At 40.8% G+C, this 18,919-nt stretch overlaps 1 pseudogene; it reads left to right on the top strand.

The window, feature by feature from the left end:
* Positions 1-15,478: 15,478 nt before the first annotated feature.
* LOC109681004 (palmitoyltransferase ZDHHC7 pseudogene) lies at positions 15,479-16,374 on the top strand (annotated as a pseudogene).
* The last annotated feature ends 2,545 nt before the right edge of the window (positions 16,375-18,919 follow it).

Raw genomic sequence — 18,919 nt, forward strand, 5'->3', positions numbered from 1 at the left:
GGTGGGGGCAGCCCCACAGTCTGGATTTCTAATAAATCTTTCCTTTCCACACGTGGCATGGTTTTAATTCGGCAGTACCTTACAAGGTGCCCTCTACTACTTTGGTTAGGATTTTGTAATTACATGATTGGCAATCACTCCATACCTTATTCCAGCTAGGGCTGTAACTAATGCTGTTATCCTTAAAACTATTAAAGTAACCTCTCTTTTATCTTTATGGGAAGCTGTTCCTGTTGTAATTAGAATTCTCCTTTTCTTCCAAATGGCTTCATGAGCATGCAGGATCAGGAAGGCATACTTAGAATCTGTATAGATGTTGACTCTCTGTTCTTTTGACAGTCTTAGGGCTTCTGTTAGGGCCACTAATTCTGCCAATTGAACTCTTGTATTAGGAAGAAGAGGACCTGATTTGAGGATGCCAAATTCTGTCACAACTGCAAATCCTGCATGTCTGACACCATTCTTGACAAAGGAACTGCCATCAGTGTATAATTCTAGATCTGGATTTTTAAAGGGCCGATTAGTTCAGTCAGGTTGGGCAGCATAATTTTCCATAAGCACCTCCTCACATGAGTGTTCAGGATTTCCCTCTGCCTCTGGTAGAAGGAATGCAGGATTTAGGCTCTGACAGGGCCTTAAAGTTATCTCTGTCCCTCCCAGAAGCTGGGTCTGGTATTTAAGTAGATGGCTGTCCGATAGCCAAAGTTCTCCTTTTGAGTTTAATATTCCCCCTAGGTTGTGTGGGTTATAAACCATTAGGGGGCAGTTTAGGATAAGTTTTTGAGCTTCAGGCACTAGAAGGCTTACTGCGGCCATTGCTCTGAGGCATCCTGGCCGTCCTCTGGCTACCTGATCTAACTCTTTGCTAAGTAGCCTATTGACTGGGGAGTGATGCCCCAGAACTGAGTCACCACTCCCAAGGCCAGTCCTCCCTTTTCATAGACATATAATTGAAACTTGTCTTGTACTAGGAGACCCAGTGCTGGAGCTGTCATAGGGGCCTTTTTTAACTGGTTGAATGCATTTTTGGACTTGTCATCCTATTCAATAAAGGGCTAGGTATCCTTCTGTACTTCCTTAAGGATTTGATATAAGGGCCTGGCTAAGTCTGCATATCCCAGGATCCAAATTCTACAATATTCTGTGAGCCCCCCGCAAAAGGCCCTCAATTGCTTTAGAGTTTTAGATAGGGGAAATGTCAGGATTGGATGGATTCAATCTTCTCTTAGAGCCCTCATTTCTTTCTCCAGAATAAGACCTAAGTATGTAACCCTAGACTGATACAATTGGGCTTTTTCTTTAGAGATTTTATATCTTTTGTCTGCTAAGAAGTTTAGTAAGGATTCAGTGGCTTGTGAAATGACAGGCTCAGTGGGTCCACAGAGCAGGAGGTCATCTACATATTGTAGCAGAGTAGCTTGTGGATATTGCCACTCTGCCAAGTCTTGGGTTAGAGCCAGCCCAAAGAGGTGGAGGCTGTCTCTGAATCCCTGGGGGAAGACAGTCCAAGTGACCTGTCCAGACTTCCTTGTGGGGTCCTCAAAGACAAAGATAAGTTGACTTTTAGGGTGCAAGGGAATGCAAAAGAAGGCATTCTTTAAGTCCAGAACAGAATAGTAAGCAGTACCTGGAGGTATTTGGGCTAAAAGCGTACAGGGATTTGGAACTACTGGGTAGAGAGGCACTACTGCTTCATTGATCAGGCAGAGATCCTGGACTAGCCTCCATTCATTAAGTCCCTTCCTTACACCGAGAATAGGAGTATTATATAGGCTGGAGCATTCTATTAGCAGTCCCTGTATCTTTAAGTCTTTGATTATGGGAATTAGCCCCTCCTTAACTTCTGGCTTTAAAGGATATTGATTTTGATGGGGAAACCAGGAGCGGTCCTTGAGATGAATTAGGACTGGGACTGCTGTTCATGCCCGTCCCACAGTATGTCCATCTGTCCACACTGTGGGGTCTACTTGTTCCTCTATTAGGGGCAAGAAAAAGTACTGTCCTGGGGGTAAAAGGAGCTGTACACCAATTTAGATATAAGGTCTCACCCTAGTAGAGGAGTAGGGGTTTCTGGGTCAATTAAAAAGGAGTGACAGAAATAGAAATCTCCCCAGGAGCAGGCTAAATGTTGAGTGAAATAATGCTCTAGGGGCTGGCCTGATATGCCTTGAACAGTAATTTTCTTGGAGGACCTGGATACGGGAGAGAAAGGAATAGCTGAGATGCTGGCTCCAGTATTGATAAGGAGGCTGACTTTGTGCTTTTTTGAAGTGAGTGAAACCCAGGGCTCCCCTGCTTTTATGGTGGTCATAGGAGCCTGTATGGGAGGCCCCAGAACCCGTCATTGGGTGGGAGGCTTTGGACTCAGTTTCCCTGGGAACCGGGGACAGCGTGCTTTCCAATGCTTTCCCCCACAAATGGGGCAGGGTCCCAGAGGTAGGTTTCTCTGGGGACACTCCTTCCTAAAATGGTCTGTCTGTCTACATTGATAGCATGTCCTTGGGTTTGGACTTTGCCTCAGGGAAGCCTCTCTAGCACTGTGATCAGAGCCTCCTGCCACTTATCCTTTCTCTTTTCCTTTTCCAGGTTCTTCTTTTCTTTTTCTAAGTCTCTATTATAGTATACAGACATGGCTACATGGACCAATTGGTCCAGATCTCTGCTCCCTTCAGCCACCAGTTTCTGACTGTGTTAGAAATTTATCTTTTAGGATGATTTCCTTTTCCTGTGACTCTGGTATAATGTTGGTATGCTTTTGTAAAGCATCCTTAAGTCTCTGTAGGAAAGCTACTGGAGTTTCTAAGGGTCCTTGCTCTACAGCCATGACTTGGGAGTAATTAAGAGGTTTTAACTTGGCTCTCCTTAGACCCTCAAGAATGCCGTGGATGAAATGGTTATGGCTCCATTCATCTTTGTCATTTTCAGGGTCCCACTTAGGGTCATACCTAGGTACTGCCTCATCTCCTATTGGAATTGGGAATCGAGGTTCCCTTTTATGTATCCAGTGTCTGTCTTTTTTCTCCCTCTCTTTCCTCCTCCTGTGGGCCCAGTCTGAGACAGGCCTGTAGGGTCACATTTATCTAAGTGATAGTTGTCTCCAGGTACCAGGTATCTAGTTCTGCTCTACCAGCTGAAGGCTTGTAATTTAAAAATAACTCTATTAAGGTAACCAAGAGGGCTTGCATGGCCAGAGGGAGGGCCCCTGCAGAGGTGTGGATGGGGATTCCTGATGAAGTAGACTTCTGTCGCCCTATATATCCTGTGAGGCATGTATTTTCTATGAAAAGAGAGGGAGTGTCTGAACACTTTTGCCCTGGCAAGGGGCAAAAATGGAGAAGACCATGAGGTCTCTGCCTTTTAACTATTTTTTTTTTCTTTCCCTGAGGGCAGGCTGCAGAACCTGTTTAACCAGTTGACCTGATGCTTGACAAAGACAGTTAAGCCTAAGTTAGAGACTAGCACTTTCTGGTGCCTGCAGGGATTTTTCCTAAACTCCCTGAAGAAGGAAGCTCACTACTATTTACAGCAAAGTGGGAGGGGGACACTCATCCTGAACTACTTGAGAAAGGGGAAGGAGAGGCTGAGGATTGAGGGAAAAGAGAGTTTTCAGGCTCAATGCATGAGGGATTATTGGTCACCACTGCTGTTCAGTTCGATCCTGCCCAAGGGCAGTACTGGAGCAGTGGAAGCAAAGGGTGACCTCCACTCTCGGGCCATGGAAACCATGAAGGAAGCATAACAGATCTGATTGTCTGTTTGCTTCAGACATGGCTAGAGGGGTCCAAGATTTAGCCGCCTTTGCAGCCTCAGGGTGGGTAAGGAAGTTGCATCTCCAGCCTTCAGGTGACACTGGGGAGTGCCCCGGCCAGAACACCTTGAAGAGAAACTTCCCTTTCCACTGACTGTTTTCGGACCTCCTCTTAAGTGGGTCAGATCTTGAAAGAGGGAGAGAGTGAGAGTTTAAGGAGAGGAAAAAAAGCCTCAGTGTACTGAGGTCTGGCTCTGCCCATGTAGCATTAGCAGTCTGGTATAAGCCCCCAGCCAGCACCTGAGTTCTCTCAGGTTGCCTGCCTTACAGCTGTAATGGACTTGGAGCTTTTCCTCAGGTTACCAAGGGAGAAACCCGCCCTAACAAGACAGACAGAGAGAGAGAGAGAGAGAGAGAGAGAGAGAGAGAACCACCATAGCTAGGCCATGGTGGGGGGCTCTCCTGGAGAACAGACTCCATTGGAGTGCTGGACGGTCATGGTCACATTCCTAGGCAGCCTTTCCCAGTTTGGCACAACTTGTACTGACCTCAGGTGAAGGCTTGTCCTTTCATGGTCACCAAATACGATGCACAGATGACACGCTCAGGAATTTCAGGTGCTCAAGGTTCTCGAGCCTGCTCTGAGAATGAAAGCACAGATAGACTCCAACAACAGAGGTTGGAAAGATTTTATTTGTAGAGAAGAGAAAGACTGCATAGTGGGGAATGCAGGGGGACCCAGAAACTGGTGGTCCTGTGGGTCAGGTTGGTGATTGGGTTTTATAGCCTTTTTGAGTATTGCCTGAGGGAAAAGATGACTCTCAGGTGCAGACAGAAGTTTCCTGGGAAGAAGAGGTGTCTCCTTGACCACTTATCACCTTTTGGGACTTCCTGCAGACTGTCTTTCAGTACAATAAGACAGAGGCCAGAAAGCCACAAAATGGCAAAGTTCAAAAAGAAAGAAAAACTATCCAGCCAAAATTGTGTATTTAGTGAAACTATGCTCCAGAATTGAGGGTGAAAAAAATGTTATTCCCAGGTAAAGACTAAAATAATTTATTGCCAGTAGGCCTATCTTAACAAGAAATACTAATGATATTTCTGCAGGCTGAAATGGAATGACACCAAATGATAATACTAATCTATGCAAAGAAATAAAGAGCAGAGGTGAAGATAATTCCATAGATAAATTTAATAGGCAATATAAATATGTATTATTTCTCTCTTATCTGTTGAATGACTTTCACAATTGTTTAAAACAATCATAAAACCACAGTATTGTTAATGGCGCTGGTGCAGTCTGTGATCAGAAGACTTCCAAATTCTTTGTATCCCACCAGAAAGAATTCATAGCAGGACATATTGGTGTGAAGGGAGTTTATTAAAAGTTAGGAAAGGGAAATACAAAGAGAAGCATAGTGAGGCCCAGGTGGAAGCTGGAAACTGAGAGCCTATGCTTCTCCCTGTCAGGTGCTTTAAAAATCTATGATAACTTATTGGAAGGGGAGAAGGAGGAGATTCCCAGGCAATAATCAATGATTGTGAGGGGCATGGGTGGTTACCAGTCAGGTGAAGGTGGTCTGGGCCATCCCTGGGCAACCTCCATGCACCCCAAACTTTTAGCTGTGTATTAACTGTATAACACTATTAGCTGTATAACATAGAAAGATGTTATACTTATGATAATAATAGTGCAAAGAAGGGAGAGGGATGGCAGTATATAAAAGAAATGAGTCCACAGTGTAACTAGAATCTATAGGAAGTAATAAATAATGAAAAGTATAAATATGGAGGCTAATGTAAAAAAATTGATAAATATATTTTACTACCAATTTCTTTTAACTTCTTTAAAATATGCAAGATTCCATAAGGCAATTATTGTGACATTGTATTTTAGATGGTTAAAATGCATATAGGTGTAATTATTAGGATGAACAAAAAGAAGCCACCTTAGGATTGGACCCCCATCCTTGCAGGCAGTTTCCTGATACCCCACCACCCACTGGAAGGACCACATTTAGCCTCTAGGAAATGACAAGGCACCACCTTGCCAGGGGTTCTGGAGCTGAGCAACTTATCTACCTAGTTACCACTTACTTCCTCTAGCTTCCCCTAGGGATGGTTGACTCCATTCCAGAAGAATTATCCCACCCAGCAGGGCTTCCCTTCCAGACTACTTCCCTAAATCTACTCCAAGTCTGTAAGTGGCTGTAGGCTCTAGCTCTCTAGCCAGGTCCCCCTCTGCAGGGCTCCATCCTGAACAATAAACCCTGTGCTGGCATCTGAGCCATTTCTCTGCCTCTTCCATGCCTCTTTCATTTCTAACAGTAATATGTATGATAATAACACAAAGGAGTGTAAGAATAGATATTCATTGAAGAAAAGGCTTTATATCGTCCTGCAATTAAGTTAGTATTCTTTGAGATTTCTGATTTCTTATCTAACATGTAAAGTTTTCAGAATTTATTGCTCATGTCCTTACAAGAATTTTTAGCTGCCCTCCTGTAGCTCATGCCTATAATCTTAGCTGCAAATAGTTTGAGGGACCCTATGTTGAAAATACTCAACACCAGAAAGGGTTGGAGGAGTAGCCTATCAAGTGTGAGGCCCTGAGTTTAAATCCCAGTACTGCAAAAAAAAAGAACTTTCAGCTGAAAAATCAACAACTTTTCCTACATTTATCAGAAAATTCAGGTAACAAGGCAAACTACTCACCCTCATAACTGGATAGAGAGGTTAATCCAGAGAATTACAGCTTACTGAGAACAGAAGCCACAGCTACAGCTTAGCAGGAACATTTCAAGGACAAGTGGCTAATTGTTAAAGGCTGAGAGTTGATAAGTTTGAGAAGTAAAACAACAACAGCAACAAAAACCTCCTAAGGGCCAGGCATTAGGTAGGAAGTCTCCTCACTTTAGTTTTACCCACAGGACTCCCACTGAGACAGAAGTTCCCCTGAAAACCTTCATTATGGCCTCTCTGTGACCTTAAAGTGTGCAAAGCAGGATTGTAGGTGTGAGGATTAGGATGACCAATCAGAATGTTGCAAGCACAGCCAGCCAAATGCTGCTTTCTGCATTCCTAATTAGCATAGAGATTGAGCAATGCCCTAGAGAAACTGGATAAAAACCTCAGACTACATTACTTCTGGGCACCCTCTCTTGGGACCCCCCCCAACTCTGGGGGATCTACTCTCCCACTTTACACTTTTCTATCTCAATAAATTCTCCTGCTTTACTTGTTCCTGTTGTCTGTGAAGTTCATCCTTTGGCTTCCTGAGACAAGAACCCCAAACTTTGACCCTCCATTTGGCTGACTACCTAAGCCAGCAAGGTTGAGTGGAGGCTTTTCATCCAACATAAATCTGTCTCACCACCATGTAGTTGTATGTACATTTTACTTTTTGTGTGTACATTTCCCTTTGATCCATATGAATGTTAGGCTATTTGTGTGAGCATCTCCTCATTGACAGAAGAAAGGAGCGAAAGACTAACATTTCTTGAAAACCTACTATGTGCCAAAACTTTGTCTGGTTTACTTTATTTTCTCTTTACTGTAATCCTGTTAGATATTATTCTTAACCTTTCTAGTGAGCAAGTCCTTTATTTCTTATTTTATTACTTACATATATAATACTATTCTCTGAGAGTCTACTATGACACTATGACAAAAAATTCTGGCCGATATCAGAGGCTTGGAACTAGGCAAAGAAGCTGTAGTTGTCAGAGACTCAAGACCAGAGGTGAGTATTTGGTCAAAAGGCCCAAGCAGGTAGTGCAAGAAAGTCACCTGCATTCTTTCCAGAAAAGAACCCATACTAGTTGCACCTCAGTAATCGCTAGTTCAGGGAGATGTGTAGAGATTTAAACTTCCACCAGAGACTAGTGAAGATCCAACATAGATTTTAGGACTGTAGATTGTGGCAGTGGGTTAAGGCTGGGGATTGGGCTGCAATAAATGAGGTGTGGCAATTTATATTTCTAGAGTGCATGCTTGGGATTTCCACAGGGGAGGCTAGTCATGAATGAAGTTTTCCAATGCCTACATAGAAGAGCATAAAATGAGTTTAGCTCATTTTCTTTGTTACTTGATGACAACTTTCCAGCCTCAGCTCTACCTCTTCCTCTTTCATTCCACATTTGGAAAGCTTATAAGAAAATCTTTGGCACCAGTGGGAAATTCAAACCAGTCAAGCCTTTGCCTGTACATAGAAACTCTCACCCTGGTCTTCCCCAAGTCAGTCTCCTTTCCTTGATTTTATTTATTATGACCACGATTTTCAAATAGTGAAACTCATATATGTATTTTAACATGTAAATATTAGTTTTATTTAATAATTGGATGTCACTATGCATATTACTCTGAAACTTGGGATTTCATTTGTTTGTCTCATGTTTTATATGTACTTTTAAAATCTGTATGTTTGAATCATCTGTTCTTTCCCAAAGCCTCATTTTGTGATTTATAAATCTTCTCATATTCTCTTGCTGTGTATGTAGCATCATGAGTCATGAATCTGAATCAAATTTTAAGTCCATCTTGTTTCTTCAGGTAGGTACAAGCAAGGGAATACTGGAAAAAGTATTATGTACTCATGTTTTAAATAGCAAATTAAGGACGAGGGGAAAAAGGCTGTAGCCAAATCTAAGCGGTTCCTCAAATTGCTCAACGTGCACTCAAATGTGCAAAACCCTTTATCTCTGTAACTGGTCTGGTCATCTTCATTGTCTCCATCTACACCTTTCTTTGCTTAGTATAGTACTATCTGTCCTGTTGAGAATACTCACAGTGTTTCAAGTTGGCTTTCCCCTCTGCACAACCATTTTCTATATGAGGTTTCCAGCACATGAGTAGTTGTAGGGTAGGGTAGGGAGATGAGTGTTAGTGGTACTGCAGGAAACAAAGGCCCCATTTCTTCTGTATTTATAAAAGAAAAGTATCATGTATCTCCCTTTTATCCCATTACTGCAAGATGTTTATACTCTTCTTTTTTGCTAAAATCTGAAACATGCTTATTTCCCACTAATTTTGTAAAATGAAATCTTTTTCATGGGATAATTTTAGATTATATAGTTATAATCAGTAACACAGAGAGATCCTTTATACCCCCCACTCAGTTTTCCTCTATGATATTTTTCCCCAGAACTTTAGTAGTTATCACAAGCAGTATGGTGACATTAATAAAGACAAGGACAATCCCCATCAATACAAGTGCCCCCTGTGTAGCCAAGATGTTTACTCTTGAAAACTGAGTTTATATTTCCTAAATGTATTTGTGTATATGATTTATGTAGTTATTTCATTTGAAAATTTTAATTAATACATTTATAATGAATTGTTTCATTTTAGTTTAGAACAAACTAACACAAATTTTTCCTAATACATTTTCTCTGTTTCTTGTGATTGATGCTCTCGATACCTAGTCAACAGGGAATGATTTCTAGGAGAGGAAATTAAGAGGTATAACAGAAAAGTTGTGGAACTATGACCAAGGTAATAGAGATAAGCATCTATTATGACCATAATTTTCAAAGAGTGAAACTCATATGTGTATGTTATGTAAATATGTATTCCTTCTCAATTGGAAAGTTGGATGTTATTATACATAGTACTCTGAAACTTGAAATTTTATTTATCTCATGTTTTTATATGTACTTTTAAAATTTGTATATGCTTAAATTAGTGTAACATTTCCTTGAAATACATAATGGATTTTTGTGGACATCATTCTCTTTTTTTGACCAGCTTATAATTTTTAATAATTTTAATTACACATATTGTAGGGTACAGTATGATTATTTGATAAATTTATACTATATGTAAGGATTAAATCAGGGTGGTTAGCATCTTATTTTTAAAAGTTCTTAAGGTTTTCATAAGCACATATTAATTACATAAAATAAGGTTTCATCAAGATACTGACATTCATGTATATAAAATACTTTGATCATATTGCCCCTCACTTTTCCCTCTCTTACCCTCATCTCCCTCCTCCCCTGATCCCAAAAAGATGAAAGACGTCTACAATGAAAACTACAAAACATTGAAGAAATTGAAGAAGACACTAGAAGATGGAAGGGCCTCCTTAGTTTATGTATCAGCAAAATTAATATGGTTAAAACAGCTATATTCTGAAAAGCAATATAAGATTCAATGCAGTTCCCACTAAGACACCAATGACTTTCTTTACAGAACTAGAAAAAGCAATCCTAAAATTGGAAGAAAAATGACCTCGAAGAGTGAAATCAATCTAAAGCAAAAGTATAATTCTGGAGGTATCATGTTATCTGATTTCAGCATATACTATGGAAGCATAATAGCATAGTATTGGCATAAAAACAGACATGTACACCAATGTAATAGAATATAGAACTGGTAAATAAACTCACAAATGTACAGCTATCTGATTCTTGACAAAGGCACCAAAAGAGAGCTTCTTTAACAAATGGTGTTGGGACAACTGGATACCATATATAGAAGCTTGAAGCTTGCTTCTCTCTCATCTTGTACAAAAATCAACTCAAAATAGATCAAAGATCTTAGTATAAGACCTTAAGAGAAACACTTAAAGATATAGGCATAAGAACAACTTCCTGATGAGGATTTTAATAGCTCAGGAAATAATACAAAGATTTGACAAATTGAATTTCATCAAATCATAAAGCTTTTACACAGCAAAGGAAATAATTAACAGAGTAAGAGACAGCTTAAAGAATGTGAGAAAATGTTTGCCAGATACTCTTCTAATAGGGAATTAAGACCCAGGATTATAAAGAACTCAAAAAAATTGACACCAAAAGTTCAAGTAACCCAATCAATAAATAGGCACATTAGCTAACCAGACTCTTCTCTAAAGAAGAAATACAAATGGCCAATAATTTTGTGAAAAAATGTCCAATGTGTTTAGTCATTGGAGGAATGCAAATCAAAACTAAATTGAGATACTGTCTAGAGTGAGATCCTGTCTCACTCCCATCAGAATGGCTATCATCAAGAAAAGAAAGAATAACAAATACTCAACAAAATGCTGGGGAAGGGGGAAGGAATCCTTATATACTTTTTATGGGAATGTAAATTAGTACTATGGAAATCAGTATGGAGGTTCCTCAAAATAACTAAAAATAGAGCAAACAGATGACCCATCTGTTAAGATGATCATGTGATTTTTATCCTTGATTCTATTTATGTGCTGTTTTACATTTATTGATTGTGTATGTCAAACCATCCTTGCATCCCTGGAATGAAACTAACTTGATTGTGGTGTATGACTTTTTTAATGCGTTGTTGAATTCAGTTTGCAAGAATTTTATTAAGGAATTTTGCATCTATGTTGATTGGTTTTCTTTTTTTGTGTCTACATGCAGTTTTACTATCAGAGTAATTCTGGCTCCCTAAGGAAGTGCTCCTTCTTTTTCCATTTTATGAATAATTTGAGAAGTATTGGTGTTGTTTTTTCTTTAATGGTCTGGTAGAATTCATCAGTGAATCTGTTTGTGGACTTTTCTTTTTATTACTGCTTCAATCTCATTGCTTGTTATTGATCATTTTTTTATATCCTCTTGGTTCAGTTTTGGTAGATCATACATGTCTAGAAACCTATCCATTTCTTTTATATTTTTAATTCAGAAATTCCCTAATTATCCTCTAGATTTCAGTAGTATTGTTGTACTATCCCCATTTTCTTCTCCAACTTTTATTAATTTGGAGACTTTCCAGTCTTTTTTTGTTGTTAGTTTGGTTAAGAGTTTGTTGATGTTGTTTATCTTTTCAAAAAACCAATGCTGTTTCATTGATCTCTTATTTGTTTTTTAAAATTTCTATTTCATTAATTTTAGCTCTGATTTTTATTGTTTCTTTCCTTATACTAATTTTGGGTTTGGCTAGTTCTTATTTTTTCTAAGACCTCAAAGTGCATCATTACATTATTTATTTGTGATTTCTCTGATTTTTTTAAATGTAAGCAATCATAGCTACAATCTTTGCTCTTGTATCCCACAGGTTCTGGCAAGTGGTGATACCATTTTCATTTGATTGCAGGAACTTTTAATTCCCCCCTGATTTTGTCAAGGACACAGTGATCTTTCAAAAGGGTGTTATTCAATCTCTATGTGTTTATTTTCTGTAGTTTATCCTGCTGCCGATTTCTAGTTTTACTACAGTATGATATGATAAGATACAAGAAATTATTTTAATGTTTTGTATTTCTTAATACTTTATGACCTAAAATGTGATCTATTTTGGAGAAAATTCCATGACTTGCTAAGAAGAATGTGTATTCTGTGTCTGTTGGATAGAATATTCTGTAGATCTCTGTTAAGTCCATTTGATCTATGATGAAGTTTTACTTTGAAGTTTTTTTTTGATGTTTTTGTCTGGATGACCAATCTATTAAAGAGTGTGTAGTATTGAAGACCCACACTATGATTTTGTTGGAACTTATCTGTTCCTTTGTGTTAAGTAGTATTTTTTAGGAAGTTGCATGTACCAATATTCAGTGCATATAGATTTGCAATTGCTATATCTTCCTGATAGATTGCTCCTTTTATTAATATATAGTGATCTTTTTTTTAACCTCGTATGTGAAATTTTTTGTCTTGAAGCCATTCTTGCTTGCTTTTAGATTCCATTTGCATGGATTATCATTTCCTTTCACTTTCAATCTGTGCTTGCCTGTGAGTTAAAGTTGATGGGAACAGCAGTTGGAGCTTGTCTTTAAATCAAATCAGACATGCTGTCTTTTTAAATAACAGGGTTGTTATTAAAATATATTTAAGAGATATTTATTATTTTTGTTCTTTTATTTATTTTTTTTGGTTGTTTAGAATACTCTGTGTTCTTTCCCTTCTTACTTACTCATCTTAGAAGTTTGCTGCTTTCCTGAGTTAATAATGTTTACTTCTTTCCTAATTCTCATTTGCTTATCCATTCTTCTAATGTGATTTATCATTTCCTGAGCTCTTGTGATTGTGTATGACTATCTCTCTCTCTCTCTCTCTCTCTCTCTCTCTCTCTCTCTCTCTCTCTCTCTCTCTCTTTCTCTCTCTCTGGCAGTACTGGGGTTTGAACTCAGGGTTTCATGCTTGCTAGGCAGGGACTCTATCACTTGAGCCACTCTGCCAGCCCTTTTTTGTGTTGGGTATTTTCAAGATAGGGTTTCACTATTTGCCCAGGTTGGCTTTGAACCTGGGACCTCCTGATCTCTGCGTCTTGAGTTGCTAGGATTACAGGTGTGAGCCACTGGCACCGGCTTTCTTCCTCTTCTCTGTGTAGGATTCCTTTAAGTATCTTCTGCCATGCTAACTTAGTAGTCATGAATTAGTTTAGTTTCTGCTTATCTTGAAAGGTGTTTATTTCTCCTTCAATTTTAAAGTATAACTTTACTGGATATAAGAGTCCTGCTTGGCAGTAATTTGTTTCAGGGTTTGGAATACATCAACTTATGTTCTCCTGGACTTTAGGATTTCTGCTGAGAAATTTACTGTTATTCTAATGGGTTTGTGGCAGGAAGGCAGGGAGGGGGAAGGGATATTAATGAGTGCTATAGTGAAACAAAGAAAAACCAGAGTTAGGGAATGTTACCTGGAGACCAGAAAAGGGTCACCTCACCCCAGAGGTTAGAATGGCCAATAAAATGACATGTGATTATGTATGGGACAAGATGTATCACCCCCATTTCTGTAACCTGCTCTAAATGGTATATAAGGAAAGCCCCATTTGTTCTTGGGGCTCAGTCTTTGGACTATAAACTTGCTTCCTGAAACCTTTGGTGCTCTCTCTGTCTCTGTCTGAGCACTCCTTCAACAGGTGTGCCTCTATAAGTAACTTGGTGATTCTATATATTTCATTTTTCCTTACTCTTGGCATTTTAACTTTAATATGACATGGAGTAGATCTTTTATGGTCATTTCTGTTTGAGGTTTCTAAGTGCCTCCTTTGTCTGGATACCCATATTTTCTCCTAGATTTGGGATTTTTTTTTCTTATTTCACTGAATAGGTTTTCTGACCTTCAGTTTGTATCTTGGCTCCCTTTTTTATACCAAAAATGTATAGCTTGGTCACTTAATCATGCTCTAGAAGTCTTGACTATTGTGGTCATAATTTTTATTTATTTATTTTTTGGCAGTACTGGGATTTGAACTCTTGGACTCACACTTGGTAGGCAGGCACTCTACCACTCAAGTCACTCCTCCAGCCCTGTTTTGTGTCAGGTATTTTCAAGATAGGGTCTCATGAACTATTTGTCCAGGCTGGCTTTGAACTACAATCCTCCTGATTTCTGCCTCCTAAGTAGCCAGGGTTACAGTTGTGAGTCATCAGTGCCTGGCTTATTTTTTCTTTATTACTATCTGAATGCAATAGATTATCATCCTTGTCTTCAAGCCATGATGATATTTTCTTCCACTTGATCTAGTGTATTGGAAATGGTTTTCATTGAATTTCTTTTATTTGATTTATTGAGCTTCTTATCTTCAAGATTTTTTTTCAGAATTTCTTTTACAAATTTTTCATCCATATTCTATATCCTCTTCCTTCTTCATCCATCTGTTTATTTGTGTCCTATTTGAAGTCACCGATCATTTTTACAATCAGACTTTTGAATTCTTTGGTATTTCATTTATTTTGTTTTATTTATTCATTGTTTTGGTGGTACTGGGGTTTGAACTAAGGGCCTTGTGCTTGCTAGGCAAGCATTCTATCACTTGAGCCATGTCATCAACCATTTATGATTTAGTTTTTTTTCAGAGAGTATCACACACTTTTTGCCTGTGCCTGCCTCACACCATAATCCTCATATCTATGCCTTCCATATAGCTGGTATTGCAGGTATATGCCACCATGTTCAGCTTATTTGTTGAGAGATCCTCCTGATCTTTGCCTCATGAGTATCTAGAATTATAGGTGTGAGCCAGCATGCCTGGTACATTTCATTCCCTTTGGTGTCTTTGGATTTAGTTATTGAAGAGTTAAGTACTTTTTAAGCATCATATTTCTGTTACTTTGTTGAGATTTATGCATCTGTTAGGGGAGGAAATCTCTTAGGCTTTTGTTTGAGAGCCTTCTCAAAGAGGCAGCCTTCTCTTTACAATGTGCCTTAGGATATTAGTCAGTTGTGTTATTAGTATTGAGTTTATTTCCATGTAGACTTTAATGCGTACTTTCCCTGTGGATTCTTTGGTTGTGATTAGTGGGATTTGATGCAGCACTTCCTATGTCAAAGCATGTGTGATCTGCTTTTAGTATAGGTCTTGAAGAAGTGGCATCCCTCTGAAAGTTAAGGCAGGTGTGGGGTATATATGTGGCGGGACCTCCAGTTTAGTAAGCACTGTGTAGCCTAGAAGTGTATGAGCATGGAGTTGGTCATGTGGCTCAAATGGTAGAGGACCTGCGTAGCAAGTGTGAGGCCCTGAGTTTAAGTACCAGTACCACAAAAAAAAAAAAAAAGATTTCCGGGGTTGCACCGCTGGCTGGGCAGCACCGCCTGGCTCTCTAGGCAGGGTGCTGGGCTCCAGTGTCTGTTCCGCGGCTGCCTCCTTCCGACTGGACAGGCCAGACCCAACCAAGCTGAGCCCGGGGCCCTCTCAGGCCTGGAGAAGCCACAGGGCCGGGTGACTCCACTCGGGCCTGGGATCCTCACACAAAAGCCAGTATGCACCTTAAGATTCTGAAGAAAAGGCGCAAAATGTTCAAATGATGTTTGGAAGTGGTTTGTGAGGACGCGACAAGGAATTATGCAGCCATCAGGATACAGGCTCCTGGACATCGAACAATGACAATTATGACTTTGCTTCCTCCTCTTCCTCCGAGGCGGACTTGGCAGCTAAGTTTGTGGCATGGTCTGTGCGGTCATGACGTGGCTTCTGGTTGTCTATGCAGACTTTGTGGTGACATTTGTCATGCTGCTGCCTTCCAAAGACTTCTGGTACTCCGTGGTGAACTAAGTCATTTTTAACTGCTTGGCGGTGCTTGCGCTGGGCTGTTGTTGCACGCTCACCGACCCTGGGGTGGTTCTAAAGGGAACACTACGAAAGAGTACATGGAGAGCCTGCAGATGAAGCCTGGCGAGGTGATCTACAAGTGCCCCAAGAGCTGCTGCATCAAGCCGGAGCGCGCCCACCACAGTAGTATTTGCAAAAGATGCATTCGGAAAATGGATCATCACTGCCCATGGGTGAACAAATGTGTAGCAGAAAAGGATCAGAGACTTTTGGTGCTCTTCACTATGTGCATAGCTGTGTGGTCCGTCCATGCTCTGATTCTCTGTTGTGTTTCATTTCATCTCCTGCATCCATGGGCAGTGGACTGAATGCAGTGGGGTTTCACCTCCGATAACTGTAATCCTGTTGATTTTTCTGTGTTTTGAGGGTCTCCTGTTTTTCACTTTCACTGCGGTTATGTTTGGCACCCAGATCCACTGAATATGCAATGATGGAATGGAGACGGAGAGACTGAAGAGCGAGAAGCCCACATGGGAGCGGAGGCTGCAGTGCGAAGGGATGAAGTCCATCTTTGGGGGTCCCCCTCACTCCTCTGGGTGAACCCCTTTGTTGGCTTCTGATTCAGGCGATTGAACGTCGCTGAGACCCAGAAAGGAGGCCCTAGTTCTCAGTGTGAGTCTCTTGTCTAGCGGGACTCAATTGGATGCTCACTTGGGTCTGCAGCCCTGGCACCCTGTCAGCATCTGGGACCAGCAGCAGGTGGAGCTGCCCAGCCACTGCTGGCAGTGAGGGTCTTCATGGACCTAGGGCCATGAGGTGCTTGTCAGTTTTCACCAGTACCGCCAGGAAAGGCGTGCTGCCACCCAAGGTGGCCAATGCCATCACCTTCCTGCACAGCTGGATTGTCAGGACACTGCAGGATGTTCCATGGGTCAGGAAAACCCCACGTACTGAACTGCTTTTCTCAGTCACCAGTCAGTGCGGCCACTGCAGGGAGTCCTGCAGACTCTGCCACCCAGAGGCCTGGTGGCCTTGAATGATCTCTGACACTTTGCACTGAAGTTACAAAAGTTCCATGCACTGAATAGGGAAGGTGGCTTGTGGAAACCTCCCCTCTTCCTCGGAAGAGGCAGCTTTTGTCCCTTCCAGAAAGTTTTTGTGTGTGTGTGTGTGTGTACGCGCACGTGTGTCAAAATCGGCAGTGTTTAGGCGACGTAACATTTATCGGCCATGTACAGCACAGGAACTATTTTTCGACGCCGAGGTTTCAAGGAAGTGGGATTTCAATGAATGTATTGTATATGGACAGTGTCTGGGTCCAAAGAGCAGTCACTCCTGTGTGACCTTCGTGGCCTCCTGTCCATTTAACTTTAAAATCCAGAGTGCTTGAGGACTTGGAGCTGATATTTCTGTTCTTCCAGCCCATTAGTGTATGAGTGGCCCCTCAGCGAGGGAAGTGGGCCCAGGCAGTAGAGGGCTCCCTGCCGAGGAGCGCTGCTTTCAGGGCAGATACGTGAGGCAGTGTGGTGGCTTTTGATTTTTTTGTTCCTCTACCCATAGCACAGGTAATAGCATCGCACTTTAGGTGCATGCTTAAAATTATGCCAGGAAGCAACAGGCCCCCCCCACCCCCGCCTCCCCCTGCCACTCCGGGACTTGCCTTAAACCTGCCAGGGCTTACCCTTGTTGCCAATGTGACAGAGTCTAGGGGCTCCTGTGCTGACACAGTGCTCTTGCCTTCCCAGGGACAATCTGCCTTACTCTTCCTGTGACTGTGCTGTTGGCGTGTGTCGCTCTGTACCCAGCCTTCTTCAGGGCTCCTAAGATGCAGAGACAAACCCCAGGGGTCTCTGAGCCCGGCCCTCACCCAGGAAGCAAACCTTGGGACTCAAGTCACTCATAGAGGGGACAGATTGTCACAGCCAGAAGGTCAGCCTGGTGTGACAGTGAGCTTAGAGATTGTTTTGCATCTTCATTTGCACAGGTGTGTCAGGGTTGGACACCTGTGTTGGGCATCAGTGTGAGATTTTTAATGTGTATAACCTGTTCATGAATCAAAGTAATTTTTGAATCTTGTGACACTTGGCAATCTGTGCACATCAAGTACACTTGACTTTTGACCTCTACTTTCAATGTAACTTCTATATGAAATAAACCAATGAACTTCTCAAACCAAAAAAAAAAAAAAAAACCCCAAACAAACCAACCAGATTTCTAGAAGTGTATAGGCTTGGACTATGCTGCGGTCTTCCTTATGGGCACTGTCTAAAACCATTGTATTGTTTCTCTCTACTGTTGTAATTGGGGTGAATGCCCTGGAGCAAGACCTCAAGCCTCCTTTAGCTGATCCTACCAGGTGCCAGTCAGTCAGCTGGGTACACTTGTTTCCTGTACTATTTAAGTTGAGCTATCTGCCAAAGTTTGAGCAAGATAGGTCATGGCTGCAGTAAGGTGCAATTTCTCTCAACTGTGTGGGGCTGCAGTCCAGCCTCTGCAAAGTGTGTTCAAGGTGCCAGGCTGTACCCCAGCATCATTTAGGAAGAAGAAGGCCAATTGCAATAACAGTCCACCACTAATAAGCAAACCAGCTGTAGGAATACAGTAAAAACCTGTTAACAGCCACACCCACAATTCTTATAATAATGGAAAAAAGGGGTGAAGGTAATAGAAAATACATTAAAAAGTTAAAACTTAACAAGATAATACAAATCAAAAGAGAAAAAAGAACATAGCAGAAGTAAAGTTAAAAAGATGGGGAAGTGAATAAAATAAAGAAGGAGGAATTTTTGAAGTATAGGAAAAATTAGAAAAGGAGAAAAGAGAATAAGGTAAAATCCAATTAAGAGGGAAAATATAAAATTAAAATATTGTAACTTAAGAGTGTGGAGAAATAATGAGAAGTGCAAACAAGATAAAAATAATAAAAGCTAGAATTGACAGAGGAAAGCTAAAGCAAAAAAAAAAAAAAAAAAAAGAGAAGACCAACCAACAAACAAAAAACAGAACAAAAAAGAACAACAAAACGAACTGTAGTTGAAAATTTCTCCCATACTAGGAACTAGGATTGGAGAGTGTTGGAGTTGGCCAGGACAGGTAAAAGGTTCAAAATGTGAAACTGCTCCTGTATGATTTGAGTCATGTGCCTCAATGTCAAGCCACTGAACCACTTAAAGCCCTATATACAGGCTTCACCGCCATTTGTTTCCTTGGGCCAACTGAAGAAATGATGGCCAC

The sequence above is a fragment of the Castor canadensis genome, chromosome X (assembly GCF_047511655.1).
Source record: "Castor canadensis chromosome X, mCasCan1.hap1v2, whole genome shotgun sequence".
Lineage (NCBI taxonomy): Eukaryota > Metazoa > Chordata > Mammalia > Rodentia > Castoridae > Castor > Castor canadensis.